The sequence below is a fragment of the Ursus americanus genome, chromosome 3, assembly GCF_024610735.1.
Source record: "Ursus americanus isolate L20-20 chromosome 3, mUrsAme1.1.p, whole genome shotgun sequence".
Classification (NCBI taxonomy): Eukaryota; Metazoa; Chordata; class Mammalia; order Carnivora; family Ursidae; genus Ursus; species Ursus americanus.
In genome coordinates this window covers 76,201,647-76,225,011 of record NC_142129.1, presented here as the reverse complement: position 1 = coordinate 76,225,011, position 23,365 = coordinate 76,201,647, and the positions used below count along the sequence as shown (strand labels likewise).

Sequence of the window (23,365 nt, the reverse complement as noted above, 5' to 3'; positions counted from 1 at the left end):
TATGCACTGTTTCGTCTTTCATATATATATAATATATATCAACATGTATTTAGCCAGCCATAAAATGTCATTCCCTAACCAGGGTTGTTCCCTGAGGTAGTGTACTATGTATGTGTTTCTCTTATTACCCAATCCTTCTTGTTCAATTATGTTTACCTACTGACAGGCTTGTCTTTGTGGAAAAAGAGGATGTCGCCTCTTTATTTTGTCTAAGTTATCAATTTCAGTTGAAGAGAATGCTGATAAATAATGGAAACTGTCAACAGATAATCCTTAAAAGAGTAAGAAAGAAAGTCCAGCAAAAAGAGTATCTTGAGAGCAAGATATTACAAATAAAAGAAAGAACTCTAAAATTAAAGTTTGGAGCTTGGGTTCCTGGTGTCTATAACTTCTATTAGATTTATCTTGGTCTTAGTTTCCTTATGTAAACAATGAAATGATCTCTTAAAACCCTTGTGGCTCAGAAATTCTGTGGACTTAAAAACATTTAGCACAAATTATCAAAGATAGAAGAAGAAGAAGAAAGAACAGTATAAAGAAGGAATTATTAGCTAGAATAATAAAATAAATGATTCCATCTGAATCGGATATAGAATTTGTACAAACATACAAATAATGAAATTTTTCAGAGGTAGGTAACACTTCCCTCCTACTCATGGCTGCTGCGACCCGGCCCTCGCTAGATGAAGAGGAGGTTAGGCAAGTGTTAGATTTTTCTCAGGAGTGAGGCCACACCTCTAAGCACTCTTTCTGACCCTGTGATCACTAACATCTGAGCCAAGGTGAGGAGATGAGGGCTTGCTTGTTAAGCAGATCACCATGGTTTCTGGTTACTATTACTGAATGGGAGCTCGGTTCCAGAAGATTTTCTTATATAACTGAGCATACCTTTTCTCTCTTTCTTTGAAAAATAGCTAGGAAATTCTATGATAAAGAAAATATATTCTAATTCCTTGAAAAATCTTAGAAGTGGCTAAAGCAGAGTAAAATATTATTATGTTATAAGCTAAGAGACCGTATTTAGAAATAAAATTAAACAAGCTAAATTAATAGGTGGGTATATTGAGACAAAAGGATTTTTCATTTGAAAAAAGTATCTCTCTTAAATAGTGACTTTTTAAGAGTATTTAAATGTTTTAAGTGGTTTCAGCTTAATTCAATTCAGCAGCAACATGTCTATATAAAAAAGTTCTTATTCTTTCAGTCACTCACTAAATAAACAATATCTATCTCTTAAACTGGCAGGTAGAGGCAGGCATAAATAAATATTTTTAATCTTGAAAGGTTTATAATCTAGAGTAGAAAAATAAGAGTTATACTTAACCAGAAAAAAGCAGAACACTTTTGAAAAATAAAATAAATAAAAAGTAGATTGAAAAGTATTCAAAGAAAGAGAACACTATATTGTACACATCAAAAAGTAATTTAAAAAAATAAAATATTTCAAATTTGTAAAAATTATAAGCAAGTAAAAGTAGGTATTGCTAGCCCCAATGTATAAATGAGAAAATTAAATAAGGCAAAGTAATTTTCTCGAGGTCACAAAGTGATTCAGCTTAAAATTCCAGAACGATATGAGTCTGGAGTGTCATTTTATTCTACTGTATGAGACAACTTCTCTAAAAACATATCCAAGTTACTCAATAGTCATATAGAATGAATCTCAAGTGGAATAACAAATTATATATAATACTCTTGATATTTTTAGCATTCTGATTTACATTGTTTTCTTCCTTTACATTCACACATTTTCAATTCTCCTTTTTAGTTAATGTGGAATATTATCTCATTTTCTTCTCTTCCAAATTAATACAGCGTTTTCCTAACTACAGTTTCCTTCAGTTGCCTTCTATTTTTTTTTCAAATGCTTGAAATCTTTGTCATGCACTTGCTAGAAAAGTATCTGTATTTTTTGATCAATAATTTATTTAGAATCATACATATATGGAGCCGTGTCAAGGGAATAATCGATAATTGCAGGACAATTTTCAGATTCAGGAAAGAAAAAAATGTCTTGAATCTTGCTACATTGGCATTCTCTCAGCAGGTAAGCCATTAAACAATAGAATTAGCAGGACAAGCAAAATACACCATTTACCTACTCTTTTTAAATAATCATTTACATTAAATATTTCATTATACATTTGACATGCCAATAATTCTCATTCAGGTTACTTCTGTTTAAAAAAAGGGGGGAGAAACTAAGGGATAGAATGAAATGGACAGTAATTAAAAAAAAAAAAGTCTCAAGTCCTCTGATTTGGGATGACCAGATCACATTTTCCAACACACCGATATTTATCAAACCCCAGTTTACATTTATATTGCTCAAAGCCTAGAATCAAAGTTTAATTTTGTAAATAGTTCCGTAAGATGCAATATTTGGAAGTAAATTTCATCAGATTTTAGTTGAATTTGCTACTTTGACTTGAATAAAAAACTGATTAGTTGACTACTAATTAGTATCTTACGTGTACATTGTTAATTGTATTCAATAATTTAAGACTCATCCATTTGGACTGTTGATGTGTTTATAAATTAATTTTGAAAAACTGGCTTGATCTTCAAGTATACACTATGTATGACTTAGGCCTCCATAAATGTGGAGCAGATTTTAATTAGTATCCAAGAAATGCATTTTGTGAATTTTTCCTCCTTCTTTGGTGCCCTATGAGGCAATTGTAACTGGAAAATTAGAAGATTCTTATTTGCTGAAAAAGAAAGTAATGTTTAATATTTGTGAACAGGATGCACTAATGAAAATTAGCATCCAGGAAACTGGTACTGTGGAAGGCTAAAAATTAATCTAGCCCAATAATGAATATTTATACATATGTATAGATATATTTATATGTACGTATATATGTATATATACATATAGAGAACTGGCAATACAAAAGTCATATTTTAGAGTCTTTATTGACCTACCAGTACTAAAGATATGAGATGTGCTCATTTGTCATCAGGGAAATACAAATCAAAACCACAATGAGATACCACTTTACACCAGTCAGAATGGCTAAAATTAACAAGACGGAACAACAAATGTTGGTGAGGATGTGGAGAAAGTGAAACCTCTTACACTGTTGATGGGAATTCAAACTGGTGTAGACACTATGGAAAACAGTCTGGAGGTTCCTCAAGAAGTTAAACACAGAGCTACCCTAAGACACAGCAATTGCACTACTGGGTATTTACCCCAAAGATACAGATGTAGTGAAAAGAAGGGGCACATGCACCCCAGTGTTCATATTAGCAATGTCTACAACAGCCAAACTGTGGAAGGAGCTGAGATGTCCTTCAACAGATGAATGGATAAAGAAGATGTGGTTCATATATATAATGGAATATTACTCAGCCATCAGAAAGGATGAATACCTACCATTTGCATCAACATGGATGGAACTGGAGGGGATTATGCTAAGTGAAATAAGTCAATAAGAGAAAGACAATTATCATATAGTTTCACTCATATGTGGAATATAAGGTATAGTGCAAAGGACCATAGGGAAGGGAGGGAAAACTGAATGGGAAGAAGTCAGAGAGGCAGACAAACCATGAGAGACTCTAGACTCTGGGAAACTGAGGATTGCAGAAGGGAGCGGGGTGGAGGGATGGGGTAACTGGGTGATGGGCATTAAGGAGGGCACGTGATCTGATGAGCACTGGGTGTTACACAACTAATGAATCACTGAACACTACATCAAAAACTAATGATGTATTATATGTTGGCTAATTGAATTTGAATTTAAAAAGAAAGATATGAGATGCGCCATAAAAAATTTAAAATCCATAACGACTCGATATTAACTTTAACAGCTTCAATGTTCATCTCATATCACTAAATTTTTACCTAATGTGATAAATGTTTTGCATATGTAAGTGATGCTTCCATATAGCAATTTTAATTTCCTTAAAATTCTTAAGAATCTTACTTTTCTTGATCCTAATTATGAAAAACTGAGGAAAAAGGCATTTGTTCACATTAAATAGAAATAATCATCTAATAGGGACCTAATAAAATCGGAACTTCCTTAGTTTTAGTGAAATAAAATAAAATTAATAAATGAATTTTATTCAACTCAAACACCTATAAGGGAAATAGTATTTAGATTCAGGTTTTTTTTTTCCTTACCATTCTCATGCACTAGTCCTGGATCTTAAAGTATACGTTTTAATTTCTCTATTCATTTCTTCTAATAGCAGTTCTCGCCGGTAGCAATATATACATAACGCGGCGGGACGGAAACCTAATGCTGCTAAATTTTCTGGGTGCTTAAAATGAAATGAAACTCGAGGGACACTTGTAGTTAGAGAGGGTTAAAAAAAGTAATATGTGTACATTCAGATTTCTAAGTGTATTTTACCTTAAGGGTAATTTCAGTCTCACATCTTAGGTCAAAATTAAGATAGTGTAACACATTAAAAAATGACTCCTCCCTCTGTGCTTGGCACTCACGCCTTTGAATGGATTCTAGTTGATAGTAACCATATGCGGTCCAGGAAATGTAGAAGGAGCAGGCTAGCCAAAGGATCTTTTCAGATGGCAATCGGCCCACACGTCAGCTATCTTTGCTCTGTGGCTCTTGGGGAACATGGCAAGCCCAGTCTAAGTCCTACATATAAAGATTAAAAAAAAAAAAAAGTAGCGATCCAGATCTTGACATTTTGAAGTGACAATGTGACTTCCCTACAAACCATTTTCTTTTTGAAATGTTACAGCAATCTCATATATCCAAGTCATTCCATGGAATAAAAGATTATTTAAGTAAAAACAGAAAGTGCCCTTAATTTTAAAAAGTTATCCTCTAAATTACACATCAAAGAAATACATTAGTATATCTACATTTTCACCAAAACTCATTAACATGCAAATACGTGCATTTTTTAAGATCTCTTACCTCCTTCTGGAAAAATTTTAATTCCTGAGGTACATCTGTTCAGTCCAATTGGTTATTTTAAGTTTCTGGATACTTTAAGTACCCTATAAAAATAAACAAATTCATTCTTAGAATTCCAATATAAATCAAACAATTAGCAAACAAATTACAAGGTGCTCCACTAAATTAAACGTCAGTATAAATGTCTCCTAAAGGTTGCATCAGAAAATGTAATGTAGGAAGGAAAAAGGCATTATGGGAGGTAGACACTGAATTTGACAAACATTTCACTCTGCCTCCTTTAACCAAATTACGATTTGTAATCACTAATTGGGTTTGAGGTACTTTGCAATTATTCATTATTTAGGCTCTGACTCGGCTAAGAATAACTGATTTATTTGAGAATTAGCTGAAACTCAAACACACTCTATTGATTTGTCCATAATGCCATGATGTCATTAACATTTTTCACTACTGATGATGAAAGGCTCACACTGACAACCCAGCTAAGCAGTAATTTCATGGCACTGTTAGCAAGTAACTGGATTTTGCTTTAACAAAAGCTTTTTTCCTCACCAAATAAAGAAATTAGACCATATATGAAAAGTAAGTAGAAATTTTAAATAATTAAATCTTTCAAAATAGGAAATAAAAATACCCTTTGAATAATTTTATTTTACTAAAACAGATGCTTTGTCATTTACCCTACACTATTTCACATTTGAATAATGAAAATAATTTAGAAAACAAACTACAGACAATTCAAAAAAATATCTCAACTGAGAAAATACACAAATTCTTCAAAACAGAAGTATGCAATAGAGATTCATTGGCTAAGCACTAACCTTATTAAACAATTTTAATTTTATTTAAGTTATAGAAACTACATTCTGAAGTAGTATTTCTCTCACAGCTATATCCAAAAGTGTTTTTTAACTGCACACTTTGTGAGAAATAGAGAATATTTCTAGATTACTATATTATTGAGAAACATAGACTATATTATCCTATATGCATTTATACAGCATACTTTTGTTGGATCCCTTACAATCCAATAGGATTAGGGAAAACTTTAAGGGTTGATTTAAGCAAAGAATTTATGTTAGGTGTGTACGTATATAAACAGATAATCAATTACCCCAAGTATATATGCAAACACTGAAACTCCAATGTCAGTACCATGTTAAATATTCCCTGGACACATGTATCACATGATAGTGAAATTATTTCAAGACAGTGATAGGGTGGAAAACAAGATCTTTGGGGGAGAGGAATCAAGTAACTGAGAGACAGGAATCAAGAAACTGAGAGACAAGTGTTTTAGAAGTCTACGTGGGTATTGAAATTACCATACTGTATAACAGGAAAGGTGTTGGAGAGAGAGACATCAAGCTAAAACTAAAATCTTAACAGGAGAGAGGAAGTGACCAGAGGTTGGTAAAAGACTTCTATAAGGAGTAGCAGCTGGTATCTGCTAATGCCATGAGATCACAGGGAGGAGCTTTTAGGGAAGAGGAAGGAGACTATTTTGGAAGTGACGCTGAAGAACAAGAGAATGTCACCTCACCTCCAATCTCAGTGATTTAAGTGGTGTGGTAGGGAAAGAGCCATCTCTTGCTGGTATGAGAAGCAGGGTCATTAAAGAACCAGGCTTCATTTAGATAGAAGATAAGGGGAAATTACATAAAAGTGGTTGAAGATAAAGGGACTTTGTTGGTGAGTTCAAGAGAACATGGTGAAAGGGCATCAGGAGGCAGAAAGGAATCCTGATGAAGATTAGAGACTTGGGAATCAGGAATGCCTTGGAAGTTCTGGGTTCCATTTACCCACAAACATAAAATGAGAGAGCAGGCATGAGAAATCAAATCCTGATTTTCCCAAGACAGCCCATAGTGATGAGGCTGCCAGTGTCAATGGGGACAGGGGGATGGTTGTGAGGTCTTCTCAGGGGTGTTCAGGGCTTCAGGATAACATCTGACGCTTGATGATAGTGCTCTCTGACCCCGCAGAGGATGTGTGAATTCTTGACCCCTGATGGACATCTTTAGGCTACAACAGGGACCTCCTCCCATGACCCGCAACAGTGGTGGCCTGTAAAGGAAGAAGGTACACCACGTAAGGGCTTCCTTTTGACTTACGCAGAAGGCATCCTATGGCCAGTAAGAGGTCAACTTACTCTGAGCACACTGGCCATCTCTTATGCCTTTCTGGTGATGGCCTCACTCCTATCATTTGGTTGAAACTCCTGCACATGAAAACCTAAAGGCCTGCAGGGGGGCAGATCAGAATATATCAGCATTCTGATCTCCTTCTGACTTCTGTTGTTGGAAGCCTAAAGAAAGGGAAGTTTTATTCCAAATATAAGGGCTTCCATTTTTTATACATTTGAATTTTCTTTTATCCTCATACGAATGTTCTATTTCACGAACAGCTTCATAAACTTTAACTGGTCTAATTGTTCATAATCCATGTAAATGTTTATTATTAATTCATTAAATATTATTCACTATGTGCCAGGCACTATTTTAGGCAGCATTAACTACTAATTGATGGGCCTGGCCTTGAGTTACTTAAATTATATATAAACCATAAACCAAATAATATACAAATTCATAATATAATGTCAGGCGATAGTAGGTGCTATAAAATAAGAGGATCAAAGGTGGTTGAGTATTAATTTGCTTGGGATGGTCAGGTAAGTCCTCTCTGAGTTTGTGACATTTTACCTGAAGTCTGAAGAAAGAAACCAGATGGATAAGTCAGGAAGGCATATTCAAGAGCAAAGAAGTAATAAACACAAAGGTCCTGAGGCAAGATTGTACATAGATTGTTCCAGAAATAGCAATAAAATCAGTGAGTAATGAGTGAGAAAGAAATGATAAGAGGGAGGTGGAGAAGCAAACTATAATATGGTTGTAACTATAAACAAATTTGAACTGATAGGAAAATATACTACAAACATTGATAAAATCTGTGACATGAACCCAGTTCTCTAACAATAAAACATCGGTCGAATCAAAATACTGGGGAAAAAATGCTGTGGATAATTTATTTAAAACAGCTTTTTTACACAATGGAAGTTTTACTACTTCATTTATCACTATATGCAATTGATCAAATGGAACCATCACGTCAGAAAAAAATTAATACTTGGAATACTGGTTAACTCAATAGTTACAACTATGATTAAAATATACTTGTTTGACAGAATGAAAATATGCATCTTCTTTGATAATGTAGAGAATCTTCTGGCACAGATGAGTTTTTCCACCTATCGCTGGGAACATTATATGAGCTAAGCAGGCACCTGCAGATACAAAATATCTGATCCAACCTGACAGGTCTTTTTTTCAATTCACACCATATAATTTTTCAACAAAAAAATCTGTCAAAGGAGGTTCCATTAGTGTCAGGTAAAGATTCCTAACCAGCATACTTTTAACTTGTTCTAAAATGATAGTAACAAGTGAATCTCAAATGGGAAACTCCTACTGCAAATAAAATGTAAGTCTTTATCTTATCTATTTATTTTCTTTGATCCTGGTGTTCTCCTGGAAACTCTAAAGGAGTTGTGACTTTGACAAATCTGATGTCTGCCAGTTCCTACAGGGATGTACTAAGAACAAATGCAACATTCTACTTTCTGCTCCACTTGTTTTCATTAAACAATGATTTACTAGGAGTTAGCTCAACTGAAACCTACATTGGTCATTTTCTTTAAAAATAACATAGCAAATTTATTGGAAAGACTTAAAATTGTCATTAATATTTCTAGAGAAGTGCATTCCAAATTTAATCTCATTCTCCCTTGCTCTCTCTTCCTCAATCCTCCTCTTTTCCTCCCTCCATCTCTCCTTCTCTTTGTCTCTTGCGAGAAGATGGGAAGATGAGGCCATTTGGGAAAAACATATGAATAAATTAAAAACTAATCAACTGAGGTTTAATTTCATTTACAATGCAGAATTCCGATTGATTCTGATTTGCATTAGATGTATTATATTTCAAATAACTTGAAGATATGTGCTGTCCTGAATACTTAAATTGTACTACAGTATGTAAATTTAAATAACTTCATTCTTATGCTTAATTATACTATTTATTTATTTATTTATTTATTTATTTATTTATTTATGCATTTAAAAATACTTATTAGCTATATCCAATATGTTAGGCAATGTTTAGGTGCAAAATTAAATTAGGTGTGCAGCTAAAATACAACCTCTGGTGAGTGGGGACTTGATTTTTATTTGCCATTATATCCTTAGTGAATAGAACAAAGCCTGGCAGAGAGTAGCATAAAATATATATAATGAATATATATTTTACGTGGATGTATGTATTTGACTGACTATATATTTGAGAAAATGAATGAATGTGTTCTCATCTCCTTCTTTTACATTACTGAGAATCTGACAACTAAATTAATATCTGGAGTGTGATGAATATGATGATGGTCCCAAGTACTGAATGCTTAGGAAGCTTAGAGGTAAGAATCCAAATCGGACTACGGGGGTGTTCCAGGCTCCAAGTCTGGAAACAAAGGATTAAAGACATACAGTCAAGATTTAGAGTACATATATCTGGGGCTGAATTTCTTTAGGCACTAGAGAAAATTGCTCAGGGATCAAACATACACTTTTCAAGGTCCTGGAAAAATATTCAGGTTGTAAAAAATTAAATGGCTTCTAGAATATGAAAAAAGATGCAAATCAGATATTAAGAGATATGAAACTAAATGCCTGTTAAACTTAACCTCTCAACCTTATTAATTGTTAAATTGAATCTTCTTATAATTAAGATTTTTTACTCTTAATTACTCTTAATTACTCTGCAGTTATCTCTCAAGATACATAATAATTATTGAAAAAATCCCAGAAGATAATAACGAAAGGGCAAATTTATAAAGTCCTTTCAAATTTTTAATATAAATAAACAAAAATGTTTAATGTAGGACAAAAGTAGATTTAATGTGTTTGAAATGCTGTGGGGCAAGGCCACCAAAACAAATATTGACACCTAGGGTTTCAAAAGACCTAAAACAGGCCTGTATCATTCAGTCTTAGACTGGTTCTGACGTAGGCTGAAAATAAATATAATTTAATTAAAATATTTGCATGGTATCTATGCTATAAGCAGGTAATTTCTAAACCCTAAACTGTCATTGATTGTCCCAAATTTAGAATAGAGACAGGAAACTAAAAACATCATTTCTATGTTTCAGTGAGATTAGAAAGTATATACAAGTAGAAAATTATTGCAGTTGTCCTTACTTTAAGACCCTTCAGGACAATTGTTGCCTTAAATAAACTTCCAGTGTCTTTTTTAGCAGACTTTAAATTAGCCTGGACAAACTTCTTAGGACAATTTTAGGGCATTAAAAGGTCATGAAGAGAACTCCAATGGTAAAGGGTAATTTCTAAAGGCTTTTAGAAATTACAATTTTAAAAATCACAATAAAAATTATAATTATAATTACAAAAATGGAAGACAATTTCCCCTTCAAAAATAAACAAAAATTTTATGAACTATTACAGAACTAATCACCTATAGCTTAAATGCTTGAATGTACACATGTTAATAATGCTCTTATAAATTTTCCTTTATATATATATCTCGTAACAGATACACGTTATTTACATTCATATGAAATTTATAAAACATCTGCTATTATGTATAACGTATGCACAACACATATGCATATGCACACGTGTTTAACACATACAAACATGCAACACACATATACACACCTTGAAGAATCTTTAACTGATTTGTACATACTTTGTTACATTTTACTTAGACTCTAAGCTTGAATCACTCAAGAGCTTAGTACTAACAGAATTTTTGGAATGCCTCCTTCTCAATATATGTGATCACCTATTCTAAATATGTAGAATTTCTTATCCTGAATATCTGTGATTTGTTAGAAGACCTTGAATCTACTATTTCTCAATCATAGTTATAAACATTATTGGTACAAATATTTTTGAAGCTTCCTGATGTTTGCAACAGCTCTTATTCTAAAGTTATTTGCTATGTAGATTTAGCATTTTTCTTTTCAAAACATTGCGAATAAAATATCAGATCTTTTTTTTACTACAGTGGCCATTTGACTCTAAGTCATGCACTGTTATTTATCATTGTTTTTTGAGAATATCAGCTGTGATATACTTTTAAACAGTTATACTTTTCTTGAAATTCTATTGCCCTCAAAATCAAAAGAATCCAATTTTGAGAGTAAAACAGCAGTAATTATAGGAATAATGAAACTAAGTCTACAAGTCTCAAGGTATTTATTGTGCAATTCAGTAACTTGAGAATAAATTAAATTTATTCTGTATTGTCCTTTTCTGTTGTCGCAAACATTTTAACAATAGGCTTTCATCCTTAAATTACCTTAGAAACTGTTATTTTTTTTCTTTCTTCTTAAGTGGAATGGCACCATATTCTCTTTTAAGCTTAACAGGTAAAGCTGTGCTTGCTGAGTAGGCTTTTGATAGGTCTCGCAGTGTATGCAATGTTCACAGATAAATGCTTATGAGTGAAGAGACATCTTTTTTTACAAATATAATATCCAAATTTTCTACCCTTCAAGTGTGTGTCCCATAGCTTCTAAGTTCATTCTAGACCTGGCCCATGTCCTAAGATATTTTGAGAGTCTTCTGCCTATAAAAACCCCTCAGGCTTCACACAATGAATATATCTAGTTTTATAAATAGATAAAGAGGTAAAATTCTAATTAAGACAGAGATTCATATAAATCTATGGCTTGATTTCTTAGAAACATTAGGAAAACAAAAATCATAAACATATTTAGGTACCTTGTAAACTGTATGTTACAAGGCCCTCTATTTTTTCCCCAATGAGTATCTAATACGATGAGTGAGACAGATATCTATATTATACTAATCTTAGTAATATCAACATAGCAAATATTTAGAAGCAGCATCAGCATTATTAGCTCCATTAGAAAAACAACAACAACTATCTAAAAATGTCAAGCAACTGGCATGTTAGTATACTCAATAAATAGCAGGCCTTAGTCGTATAACTCCAAATTCTATGTACTTTCAAGTTATGTCTCTTCTAAGACACATGTGTAATATTACCTTATTGTCAAAATATTTACATCCCTGACCTACTATGTCCTTCCATATCAGGAAGATTATACTTCCCACTCCTTTGACTTAAGAGTGATCAATGTAACTTGCTTTGGAAAATAAAGTGTGAGTAAAAGTGACATGGTCTACTTCTAAGCGGAAGCTGTAGGGGCCACAACGTGGCTGGGTCATCCCCTTTCTTCCTGGGGATATACACTAATTCTTAAGTCTGGGTACAAAAAAATGAAGCAGAACTGAAACCATCACATGAAATAATTACCATGTGAGTGATAAAGAAAAAATTTTATTCTTACTTTAGAGCCATTAATTGCCTGAGCATAAACTTAACCTATGTTAACTGATATGAAATGTGGTGCTTAGAAGTAACGTATTACCATGACAATAAATTACATATCAGCCCTGACGTCAAGCAGTAGGTAGTAAGAAATTTTTTATTGGATGTTGGAAAGATGGCAACCCATGTAACACAATGGAGAAACATTCAGTAAAACTGCAAAATTCTGTCACTTGGGAAGCAAATAATGCTCTAAATAAGCTGTGGCTTCAAGTTATGCTCAGACCTTACTTGCTACTGGCCAGTTTATAAACAGAGTCAACAGGAACAGAGAGAATCTGGAAATTACAGGCCTTGAAGCATTGAAAGATGAAACTGTTTCTTATCTCCAATTAGTAAGAGAGAAAATTGTGGAAAGCTTTGAGTTACAAAAGCTAATTGCAACTCAGCATCTTAGCAAAGAGCAAATCAAGGGTGCCTCTGTACTGATTAAAGTAGCAGCCAGTAAATACTTTCCTTTGGATGAAATGACTGAGAAAATATAATAAAAAAGGGTACAAGTATTTTAGAAGCCAAATAAACTCAAGGTACCTGAGTTCAGAGAAAAAAATCATGGATGAGGCTATTGGTGCATGGTTGTGAATAAAATAAGATAATATAAATAAAAAGCCTACTATGTTTTGAGAAAGTTGTGCTGCCAAATGAGTTATCAGCCTGGAATAAAAGAGAATGTGACTGTTCAAGATTTAAAGTAAACTTTAGGATTCCCCAGTCTCTACTGGCAGCAAGATCAGGCTAAGAAAGCTGCTTGGGCTGCCAGGGGGCATATTCTACAATGCCCTCTTCAGATAATGCCAGGGAGGAAGAGTCATGTAAAAGATCTGCCAGAGGACAGAAAGAATGATAGAGAATAACAGGTTAGGCAATTACTGGCCGACTTTAGAACTGGGGAGCAATCAGGGAACATTCCCCAGAACCAGGAAAGGATCATGCCCACCATCATTTCAGATTTGCTATGATCGACATGGTGACTGCTTTGTATTTCACTTCTTCTCCTTTCTGATTAAAAGTATCTTGTTGTTCCACTATCGTGTATTAGAAGTGTGTGTGTGGGGGGGGGGTTGGGTAGGTGGATAAAGTAGATAAATGTTTTTTTTTAGTTCCTAGATCTTTAGATGAAGATTTTCATCTGGTTCTAGATTTTAAGTCTGACACTGTGATGCGATAGGGTTTTACATAACAGAGGGAAGTGAATATTTGTGACCAGACTTCGGATAGATGGTACTGTTGTTAAGATGAGTGTTGCTGCTCCCTATTGGGCCAGTCCCTGAAGGAGGATTAGACTTCCAGCATGACTGACTTTTTACATAATCATATGACTTGCTTTGGACAATGACATGTGACTGCAAATAAACATGCTGCATCTGAGCAGAAGCTTCAGAATCCAGCTCATGGTTCTTCCCTTGCTCTTTTCCTTGTGCTCTGAGATTAGCAGGTCTCAGATAGATCTGCTTCTTCATTTTAGAATGATGGAGCAGAGCCTTAACTGTCCCAGATGGGCATACAACGTCTGCAATATATAAACTTTATTATTATAAAGACACTGAGATGTTGAGACCATCTGTTACCACAGGCACAACTTAGTGCAGCCTCACTGATTAAACAATACAATCAAAAGTGCACAAAGCCAGAGGTGCAGAGAAAACAGCATGTCAGAGACGATAGTCACTTTTGCTCAGCCAAGCAATGACTGCTGTAGAAAGGACTCATTTTATGCCCTGTCTGTCTTAGTATAGCGGGAGGAATTCCAGGGAAATGGCACGCGAGATTTAGTCAGAAAGCCATTTTCCTGACTAAAATCTGGTTTTCTCTGGATATAAAAAGAACAATGCAACACTAATGGAAAGTAGTTTGATTTGTTTCAATCTCATAATAAGTCTTTCACAGTACCGTAGAAACATGAGGCATAAGTAAATAACTTACTGAAAAGATTATTATCTGGAGAAGTTCTCTGTGGTAAATAATTTTCTACTAACTGTTCTAGCTAGGAGGATTGGGTCAGTAAGCCATTCATTTCCAAATGGAAACCTTATCAGAATAATATTGCAAAAGATTCCAAAGCATCATATCAAGTTGAAATTTAAAGATATATAAATGTAATTGGTAAATTTGTCAGCTCACTGCACAGGTAGAATATGCAAATGTAAACCTTCAGGCAGGAGAGAACACGACCTATTCTCCTTCAACTATTTTTCACTTTTGAAGATCTTGGTTTTATTGATCACATTACCACTACAGACACAAGTGCCACGGAGAAAAGAGCCCAAGATATGAAAGTCTGTACACTCTCTATTCTTTGGTGATTGGCACAAGAATAATACATACAAGGTTGAACTCTGTTTTTTGAAATATCAGCTATAGTTATTAAGTAATAAAATCATAGGATATAAACAAATAATGAGAAATTATCTAAATTTTCAGTTACAACCTGTCTTGTAGTAGTTCATTGCCTTCCTAAACAATTAATGTAAGCAATCTCTAGCTAACGTTTCTCTCCATTTTGTTCTTAATGTGATACAATAATACAAAAAACAGCCATGCGATACTGATAAATCAATTACATATTTTTGTTATAAATATCTAAATTTAGCAAGTGTTTCAGGTTTATGGTTAAGAATTCCTTCAAAAATTTTATACAAAAACTTATTTTTTGAATTACATTCAAATACTTTACTCTGATACTAAATCTTGATATAAGATGTTTTGATGCTATTACTTTTCATTATAAATTTACCCAACTTAAATATATATGCATTAAAATTAATATATGCATTGGTTAAAATTGTAGAGATTACTTCCTCTTAGTATTTTTGTAGTACTACTTTTTTTTTTTCCTTTTCACTTTTTAAAGTTTGGGTCCTTTTCCTCTAACTTCATTTTCTTTTGTCTTTTGTTATTTATTTAAAAAAGTGTTCCCTTTTTTCAAACTAACCATGCTTTTTACCATTTTCTCATACTTGTCTTTCATTTTCGTTTGAGAGAAATTGAGATAGTACTGTTTTAGTTAGAAGGACCACCGCCTTAAGTTGTACGTACCATTTTTAAATTTCAGTATCATTGTAACCACATTAAAAGCAAAATAAGCACTGATATGAAGAACTATTTGGAAGCAAATTAGCCAATATTCTCCAATAACAATAATTTAAAATCCTGGGGCTGAGAAAAGGACCTACTTCACAACATACAGAATGCAGGTGCACAAACTAAAAATCTACTCACTCACATACCAAAAACCCCTTTGCTTTTGCATCCTAGAGAGTACACTGCTGCTGTCTCACATCTGTTATTAAAGATAAAAGCGGTGTTCCACGTCTCTATATTAAAAGTACGCTACTTGAAAACATTGAGAAACAGAGAGAGAGCATGAATTACCATTTCAGAGCTCCTGTGAGTCTTCTTTCCTAGGACTTGCTGATGATTTTTTATAAAGCAGATTTTTAATCTTCCCAAATCACATTCCTTTACTTTCTTTTAAAATGATAATCCAATAGAAGAAATTTTTTTCCAAAACTGCTAGTGGTCAAATAAAATAAGAGACAAGGAGAGCGGTGGGGTGCCCACAATCAAGCTGATTAAACTTTGCAGGATCTGCAGTTTGTCAAAAACCTTTTTGCTGCCTCACATTTTCTAAAAATGGAAAAGGTGAAGCTTTCACAAGTAGCGGGCTCCAAGTAAACCAGTACGCCCAGCACAAAGCTCATGATACCAGAAAAAAAAAAATCACACATTAGGAAGTTCTCCTATTCGCGGGTACCCATCATCCTAATAGGACACTTCTCCATATTAATGTGAGATTCAGCTTTTGGACCCTAAAAAACTCTTTCCATCCCTCAGGCTACATTTGTCCCAAAGAAGCATTAGTTGCATGTAGCCTTGAGGGACTTTTATACAAAACTTGTGGAAATAATGTATAGATTCTTTCCTTGGAGGGGAAAAAGACAAAACAAAACTGGGTCACTGATGGTTACTGTGAGAACAGTAAAGCTAAGCATGCACTTTTACTTCTTCCATTTCATTTAACTTCCAAAGATTTACTCTGATTTTCTAGAGATAAGTGTGCTGTGTATAGAAAATTAAATATGGGCTATATGATAGTTACCCACGAAATTATGTATTCAGTGACATCTCATCCTTTCTAGGTGTTAAAGGTAATAGGCTGATGTATTTTTTTTTTTTTTTTGGCATAGAAATTTGTCACAGCATAGTGTCGGTCTTTTACTTTTAATACCTATTTTGACACAACTGCTCTTTCTCTAAATATCACTATTTTTAAAGCTTAAAAATATTAATAACAAATATAATCATTATTTTATAGGCATTACTCTTCATTTTTCCTGGCATATGCTCTACCTATTCTAAAATTCGCAGTACATTTCACATTCACTATACTTGACTACTCCTTGTCTCAACATATTTCATCAGTTACTATGGTCGCTGAGTTGCCAATAAATTATTTAACTGAAATAACTGTTCTCTCGTGGACAGCACTTCTTAGGACAAACTCCATGAAAACGTAACTACTTCAGGAAGTCCTGAAACTGCAATATTGTCTTTAAAATACCTTTTCTAAATAAGTTTTGAAATAAATATCATTTGAAAATATATATTCGTTATCTAACAACTGGTCTAGAGATATCAGCTACATCTTTACACAGTAAAAGAAACAAAGTATGAATGATGAAATAAGCAAAACTAATTGTTCATCAAATGGTTTTGGATCAGATCTGAGTCTCCTTTTCCTCATCCATTAAATGAATGATACATAATTCTTAGGCACTTAGTATGAAATTGGTATGTTTTTACATATTGGTAGCATTTAAAAAATAGAAACATGGCTTTTCCACACTTAGTCCCATGCTTTCTTTAGCTATTAAATGTTAATACCAAATTAATAGTCACCAACTGTTAATAAAAATGATGTCATCACAATTTAGAAACTTAGTTTAAATAAAGAAATCATTAAAAGCTCTATCTTTATAATTTATTGTGTAAATAAATGAGTTATTTTTATGCCCAATAACATATGTAGAATAGAACAAATGGGTCAGTGGCATAAAATGACTTTCACGTACCACTGCATTGCTCAATAACATTTTTTATATAGCCACCTGTATCACACCTGTATGTGAATTGCATGTTAGGATACTATACCACCACCCAGATATTAACTAAACCAACTTGCTTGAGTTCTAACCACTTAGAGATCATCACTGTACATGTAGTATTGTCTTGGGAATGTATCGCTTAACTATACTTACATAAAAGATCATCACGAATCTTATATACTTGCCAGATAATGCAAATAAGCAAAGCTGAATAAAACATTAACCCTCATTAGAAGGGATTTTGAGTTTCCTTATCTACCACAAAGATGCTGATTAGTATAGCAATTTACCATGCATCAGCCACCAAATCCCAGAGTCCAAGATAGCAGTAACTGCTATTATTGGGCACTTATTATAATTCAAAGCCTATTTAAGCACTTTATACAATGTTAATTCTGACAACATTTCAGGGAGTTAGGTATTTTTAATTCACTTTATAGGTAAGAAAGTCGAGGAAGAGAAAACTCCATGAACATGGATATTCAGTGACACAACTGATTTGAAAAGATTATTGATCCTGATACTAAGACATAGTTCTTAGGCTACGGTGGCCTTTTAGCACCAATTTTTTAACCAGTTACATTTAGTGAGAGAAGGAAAGCTGGAAAGGTAGATAGGCCACAGAATGCTTAGCTTACTCATGCCAAGCCCTGATGAAACCAGGGCCAGGTACCAGACCATATTGCTTGACAATTTTTGTAAAAAAAATACAAATGTAATTGTTTTTTCTGAGGTACAGTAATTAAAAGAGCAACGAGCTGAAAGGGGGCAGCAAGTAAAGAAGCAGATGATGTCAAAGACAGACACTGATGTAAACATTTCCTTAACTTCATGAAAAGAAAATCCTAAGAATCCCAAAGCTTCATACCCAGTCTTCACAGATCACCAAGAATATGGTGTAAAATTCAGGTGATCAATGGACATGGATTAGAAAAAAAGTATTTTACTAACTTTCAACTGAATGTAACAAACCACAGTGGTAATAGCAATACCTATAACTGTATCACAAAAGAAATCAGATATGTTCATATCATGATATGTTTCTTTGAGAAATCTTAGAATGCTGTTTATACTGCATGAAGGCATGTTTATAAGACATGAAGGTAGTAAAGCTCTCTAGTAGGTCAACCGAAATCAAGAGCCCCGTTAGCAGCAAGGACTTCAGTTCAACCACTTCCCTGTTGCCATGTGTGATGTCATACCCACCTCTGTTCTCTTTCTTGTTTCCTGAGCCTGCACTATTATGATTCTGGAATCACCTATACCCAGATCACATGTCAAGAGCACTTGATAATGAGTATTTTACCTTTAATCCTAATGATACTTAATAGGGGATTTACATTTAAATTTTCTTGCTCCCATAAGAAAATGATTTGTTGTCTTTGGGTGTTATGATGTATTACCATTTTTGTCCCCTATCTATAGATTTTGTGCTTACTCTTTCTGTATACAGTAAAAATGGTATGTTTCTTCTAGTACACTAAAAAAGTTGCTAAGTTTTAGCAGGAATTCCTCCTAAGCATAATTTTTCTTTTCTTTCTTTTTTTTTTTTTTTAAGATTTATTTATTTTAGAGAGAGAGAGTGTGTGGGGGTGGGCAGAGGGAAAAGGAGGGAGAAAGACAAGCAGACTCCGCACTGAGCATGGAGCCCTCTGGGGATCTGGATCTCATGACCCTGAGATCACGACCTGAGCCAAAACCAAGAGTCAGATGCCTAACCAACTGTGCCACCCAGGTGTCCCAACCTAAGCAGAATTTCTTCCTTCCTTCCTTCCTTCTTCCTTCCTTCCTTCCTTCCTTCCTTTCCTTCCTTCCTTTCTTTCTTTTAAAGATTTTATTTATTTATTTGAGAGACTGAGAGAGAGTGCAAGAGAGAGAGCACAAGCAGGGGTGGGGCAGAGAGAGAGAGAGAAGTAGGCTCCCAGCTGACCAGGGAGCCCCACATGTGGCTCTATCCTAGGACCCTGGAATAATGACCTGAGCCAAACGCAGACACTTAACCAACTGTGCCCCATGAGAATTTCTAAAAGTATATTAAACAAATGAAAGAAATTGTTTCTTATTGCTAGCAAAATTGTAAATTTCATATTGCTACCATCAACTACTTATATTTGTTAAATGTATGTGCTTGGTCATATAGAATTATTTATAAAAATTAAAAGGGAAATACAGTTCTATTTGCAAAAATGAACAGTATAGGAATCTTTATTAAATAATTTTCTTCATGAAAGGGAAGGCTATTACACAATTTAGAAGTACACTAGTTATGGTCATAGTTACTGTATTATATATTTATTTCTATATAATATATGTAACATATACACTTACATAATATATATTATATGTTTATTATATATTTACTTATATATAATATACATATATATTTATATTAAATGTATATATTTAATTTTCTGTATCTTATAATGGTTTGACGTCTCTTGGGGGCCTTATAGCATAGAATTTATCTGGAATACATTTTTCACATGCAATAACTGTAGATCCAAGGCTGTGCTTCCACTTACCTTCTAACTCACAGATAAAGCCAATATTTTCCTTGCTCTAAATGAAACCAGGGCCAGGTACCAGACCACTAGGGACTACCCCTATAGCACAAAGCCTGCTGGGTTTTACAAACTAGCCAATCCTAAACTGCCTCTCTGCCTGACACTGCTTTTCCTGAAGAAACCCCATTATAGGCTCTGTCCTAAGATTCTCGCCTTGCTCCTGCTTCTACTTCCTGACCAAAACCTGGTGCTCCTTACATGGCACTGCATGGTGTGCTATGCCTCTCATTCTAGGGGAACTATAATATTAATTTTTTCATTTAATGGCACTGACCTCCGCTTTGGTCACCCAGTTACTTGTATAAATTAAGACCTGGGCATAGAGCATTTATAGTTCACAGTAAAAAGATAAACTATGTACAGTTATTTAATTGTGTTATGAAGGGTGAAGTATTGTAATTTAGTAAGAAAGTAGAGATTTGAAATCACATGGACTTTTACAATTTATGTTCTGTGCTCCCCAGTGCAGGTTACTTAATCTCTCTGTGCCTCCCTTTCTTCTCCTGCAAAAAGAGTATGATTACGATTGCCATTTGGGATTATTGTGAAGATTAAATGATAAGACATATGGAAAGGTCTGTACCACAAGTATACTAAATACACAACGGCCATTAATCATGGTGAATTACCTAATATTAGTCAAATATGTATTTAGCTGAATTTTATTCTTCATTGTTGACTTTAGGAACGAGGGTTTTATTTGATAATAACAATTTGATTACAATTACATTTTCCTAAATTTTAGTCTGCTTAAATACAACCAAGAGGTTTGGATGCAATCTAAGGAAGAGAACAGATAGTTTATAAGGCCAGCTGTAATTTGATCATTCCAATCTCAGCTCCACTTTACTTTCATATTTTGGTTATATTAGGGTTACATATTTAATTTTACAAATATTTATTAATGAATCAAAGTACTCTTTGTTATATGTTTTTTCTAAGTTTTTTCCTCTAGGTTATATTTACACGTTTTCTGACACAGGATGGGAGATTATTATCAGTACAATTAAAATGTTGGGATACTACTTCATAAAAGTGCTTTAGAGCCTAAGTAAAGCACCATCTTTCTCCACTGTACAATCCAGAAATAATGATAAGACAATAACTTTTAAGACACATTATCTGGGATCAGACTGGGTTTAGATCATCACTGTAAATAATTAGTAGTGCGATTTTGGTTTAATCATATGTAGAATGTGCATAGTAATAGTTCCTTCTTCATTGTGGTGTGACAAGAAGTGAGTCAAGACTTGCAGAACAAATACTTCTCAAAAGTAAACCCTCGATAAGAGATTATTATTTCACATCATCATCATTTTGATTGTATTCAAGGAAAATATGCATAATTTAAGAAAGGTACAAAACAAAGTCTTTGAAAACTTAAAGCAATGAGAAATCACACTGGTCACCTTTAAACTCACTAGGGGCTTTCTGAAGGAGACTACATTTGAGCAGAGAGGCTCCATTCCTAACAGGCAAGGAGCACAGCAATTATAAGCACGACAGAGTCGCACCGCCTAGACTGGAAACTTGACTTCACCATTTCACTTGCCTGTCCCCTAACTTGTAATGTGAAGGAAATAATAATAATATAATAATAATAATAATAATAATAATAATAATAATAATAATAATATACTGCTTGTCAGTCTGTAGTAAAGATTAAACAAATCTTTAAGTGAATGTCATCAATTACTGAATGTAATTAAATGCATAACAAGTGCTTAACAAGTAACAACGAAGATAAGATTCTTTTTTAAATGATCTCTGAAGACTAGTTACCAATAGATTGACACTAAACTAATTGTGGCTTTTTCTTTATACTGTATGTTTATGCCAATCAAAGATATCAAATGCTCAAGAGAGCTCGGGTCCCTCCTCTGAAGATACAATTTACTGTGGTATGGAAGCTAAAGTTTACTAATATTCATTTTAGCAAGGCTTTTAATCTACGTTTTTTTTGGTATTAATCATTACATAACCAAGCATGCGAAGTATCACAGGCCACCTTCAGCTAAAACAGAATATAAGTACTATTCACTTCTTAAAAAGAAAACATTTCTCTGATGAGAAGAAATCATGTCATTTCCTGAGTGGAAGTTCACAAGGGGGTACTTGTAGCATGCAATGTGTAAAAAAGAGTAAATTTGGAGAGAAAAGTGGAAAGAGCCCCACAGAAATAGTATAAATGAAATATATTTCCATGCTTCTATGTAAACATGACTGCTTCTTACAATGAACTATAGTTCTTTAAAAAATGGAGAGCTTATTCTCTGATTATATTCTGTCATAAATCATATGGACAGATGTGTGCCTTAGTCACGCATCATGGTTGATTACCATCATTCAGAGTTTATACAACACAGACTAAGGATTTTACTTTTTAATTCAACATTTAATTTCTTTGGTATTATAACAGACAAAAAGTAATATCCTACGAATTTTTCTTTGTTATAGCACAACATCTGCACAATAAAAATATTTTTATTTTAAATATGACTTTAAAATAATGCATGTCTGTTTATTCTCTTCAAGAGAGTAGTGCATTTCGGCTTTTAAGTGAGATTTAAAAAATATTTTTAAAAAGTTTTTAATTATGTATTACCTTTCCTAACTATTTTGAAAAATGATAAATCAACACAATGTCAAAACGTGTAAAGAAATAAAAATGATTTGGAGAACTAGTATTTACCAGCATAACCGTGGAACCCACTTACATTCCTGGCACCATGAGTCAAGGATTTCTTTAATTATAGGGTATATGAAGACTTTTCAAATATTGTTGAGCCACAGCAGCCTGACTTAGGTGGGTGGGATAAATCCATAGGGTGGTTTCTTACAAAAGCAAACTCTATAGGACGATAGTACTCTCTGGGGTTTCCAATCAAACTTTGTTCATTAGTGCTAGCCGGAGCTGGTACAGAGAGAAGATTAACGTGGGATTACTCAACAGTTCTTAGATAGAGTTCAGATTTGACATTGGTCATGGATATAAAGTTAATGCTGAGTTGGCTTCGGAATTCAAACCCTTAGAGTTATCTGCCAGGTCCAATGAATGAACAAAAACAAGATTGTCATAAAGCAAAAAGAAAAGAACATATGGTTGAAACAAAGCAAATGTTGTTTTTGGCTAATAGATAAATAGCAAAATGATGATTATTTATATATTGGTAATCATATTTTACCAAATTGGAATTCCAGATAACAAAATATGTCATTTTAAAAAATATCTAATGGGAAATTTTAAAAATTATTCCTGAGCTTTTTTACTTCTTCTTCTTCTTCTTCATTTTTTAAAAGATTTTATTTTTAAGTACTCTCTACACCCAGTGTGGGGCTCGAACTCACAAACTTTCAAAGAGTG

General features: G+C 33.6%; 1 protein-coding gene across 1 annotated transcript in view; it reads right to left on the bottom strand.

Annotated features, from left to right (window-relative positions):
- The window catches only part of SEMA3A (semaphorin 3A), a 446,060-nt gene that overhangs the window by 298,766 nt on the left and 123,929 nt on the right, over positions 1 to 23,365 (bottom strand). The window contains exon 3 of the mRNA XM_045793365.2: positions 4,902 to 4,984. The gene's annotated coding sequence lies outside the window, so the exon portion shown is untranslated. The remainder of the gene's footprint in view (positions 1 to 4,901; positions 4,985 to 23,365) is intronic.